Below are 2,863 nucleotides of genomic sequence, written 5' to 3' on the forward strand. Positions count from 1 at the left end.
CGGGCGCTTGGAAGCTCGCAGAAGCACTTGGAAGCTCTCGGAAGCCACAGGGGTTCATGCTCCAGCAAGATCCAGCCCTTGCAACTCACATGGAAACTCTTGCAAAACGCACTGCGCAGCTTGGAGAAACCAAAAGGCAAAGCAAAGCGCCAAGAAAGGGGAAGAGAGGGCGGCGTTCGCGGAGGCCGCCCCGGATCTGGGGGGAATCACGGCAGCTGAGCAGGGCCGGCGGGCRCCGCATCCCGCCGGCGCGTGGATGGGGATGGGGAAGCCCCGTGGGATTCGCCGGCACGTGGTTGGCAGGGCTGGGCGCCGGGGGCGGCCGTGTCCTGCTGCGCCGGGAACGCGCCGGGATTCGGCACCGGGTCACGCGCGGCAGCGCTAGGGACAAGAGGCCAGAAACCCCCCTGAGCACTGTGGCCACTCACATAGATCCTGATGTCCCGTTTAAATCTGGGAGCAAGAGTGGGATTTCTTCATCACCGCTTGCTMCTCGCTTGCAGGTGCACCTAAAACACGAGTTTTTCTCACCAATAAAGTCTGTGTTGAGTGATGGAGAAAATAAGAGCRTTGGGTTCAATCTTCACCTAGGAGGAAGGAAATGATATGAAGGTCCTTGTTGGCATCTCCCGCTTCCCAAAGCACCGAACCTGGAGCAGAAGCAGCTTGGGGATGAGCCCGGTGGGATGTGTCCRAGTGGTCCAGGCGCCCCTCTGTGCCAGGGATATCCCAGCGTCTCCCATCAGCTGCAAGGCTGGGGCTGGGAAACTCGCCCTTTGTGCCAGGAGCAGCCCGTTCCCTAGGGAAGAGGCAGCCGGAGGTGGCTCCCGCRTGGGCCGGGTGGGAGCTGCCCCTCGTGACCGTGGGAGCAGCTTCGTGCCGGGATGTGGCACCCAGGAACCTGCCCTCAGCATGGGGCCCTGTTCCCAAAATGGGAAGCGCTGCCAGGAACAGGCAGCTCCTGGAAAAGCAGGGGTCACCTTAACCTGTGCAGGAGGGATGGGATGGGATAGGATGGGAAGGGGAGGGGATGGGATGAGATTGGTGGGATGGGATGGATGGGATGGGACGGGTTGGGGTGGGGTGGGATTTGATGGATGGGATGGGACGGAATGGGATGAGATAGGATTGGATGGATGAGATGAGATGGGATTGGATGGATGGGATTGGATGGGATGGGACGGGATGGGATGGGAGGAATGGGGTGCTGCACTCTGCCTGCATCCCAGTGCCATTCCCGTGGGAAGCAGCTGCTAAATCCCACCCAAAGCAACCAGCATCCCCACGGGATCACATCCTTGCATGAAGCCAGCCGGGAAGCAGACAGGGAACAGCAAGGGGGAGGCTCCGGGAGTCCCACGCGGGCAGCAGTCGGGACTGTGTCCAAGCGGAGCTGCCGGAGCAGGAGCCTCCAGCTGCCTCCCGGACTTCCTCCCGCTCCGCGTGACGGGACCTTCCTGATTTCTCAGAAGCCGASAGCCGGACGGCCGCAGTTATTCCTCTGCTGGAGCCTTGTCCCCAGCCGGTGGTCCCATCCGGAATGGAGCAGGAGCCACAAAAGCTTCCCACCTCCGTGGGAATTGGGAGAGATGCTGCTCCGCTGTCCTTGGAAAAGTGGAGTTCGGACATCTTATAAGAAGCTAGTAAAGGTTATGGCCCAAATTAGCAAAGGAAGAGGAAAATGGGGGATTCTCCCAAGCCTTGGCCACACACACACTGTGTTTATCCTCATATTTATCCTCGTGGCCACTGGAGGAGGTGCCAGTCCCGGCTCCCCAACAACAGCAGCAAAGGGACCATCTCCGCCTGCAGCTCCAGCCCAACCCCAGGCTCATTCCCAACCTTATCCAAGGGGGATACATCCTCACCCGGACGCCCCGGTGCACTCAGCCCTGCGGGGCACCAACATCTCCYGGACGCCGAGTTCACCGGGATTGTGAAATCCCAGGCATAAACGGCCGGGCGAAAAATAGAGCTCGCCTTCCTTCCGGCAGCCGGGCRCTGCTTTTCCCTCCCGGCTCTGCCCATTCGCAGCGAGCGCCGAGAAACGAGCGGAGAGGAAGAACCAGCCCCGCAAGGCCCCGTTCCTGCTGAGCCAGGYCTTTCTTGTAAAGCTTCTCTTTCCGCTCAGCGGGAGCCAGCAGAATGACACGGATGGCTTCTCCCAAAAGTGCTGGAAAACCCACGTGGAAAAACGCCTCAGTGCTCACTTTCTGTGAAAGTTCACTTAATAATGATTCTGTTTCCTCTTTTCRGGGGAAGATTTAGGCAGTTTTGGTTTTGTCTCCTCTAAGGCAGGAGGAAGCACATCCTTTCTGAGCCCTTCCTTATCAGGGTGCCGAGGGAGCACAAATTAATTGTGGGTCCTGGCTGGCTGTGTCCGATGGGCTGAGCTGCATCATTTCCCTGCCAGAAACAGAGGGATACGGGAGAAAGAAGCTGTGGAGAAAGGCAAAAAATGCCCATTTCCCTGCTCCTCCCTGGGGGAGCCGCGGGTGACATCCCTACCATTCCCAGGCTGCTTCCCAAGGCGGGAGGATGCTTGGTGGAATTTCCTCCCCCAACTCTTCATCCTCCCTGTATCCTGCTGCTGCACGTTGGCCGGGGCCCCATTCCTTCTGGAAAGCATCAAGGCTGCCTCGAGCCTCCCTGCTCCCCACTATATGAGAGCCTTTCCATCCCATTTTATTTTTTCCCCCGTCTCAAGGCTGAATGGACATGGAAAAACTGCCAGATGGGGCCGGAAGAGCCAAGCACCAAAGTTTGCACCAGCCTCATCCCAAGTATTCCAGTGGGAAAGCCTCAGGTGCCAGGGAAAGAGAGAGGGAAGGGGAACAAGCCAGAGGCTCCATCCCTATCCACC

The sequence above is a fragment of the Nothoprocta perdicaria genome, unplaced genomic scaffold, assembly GCF_003342845.1.
Source record: "Nothoprocta perdicaria isolate Ctin4 unplaced genomic scaffold, notPer1 scaffold_30, whole genome shotgun sequence".
NCBI lineage: Eukaryota > Metazoa > Chordata > Aves > Tinamiformes > Tinamidae > Nothoprocta > Nothoprocta perdicaria.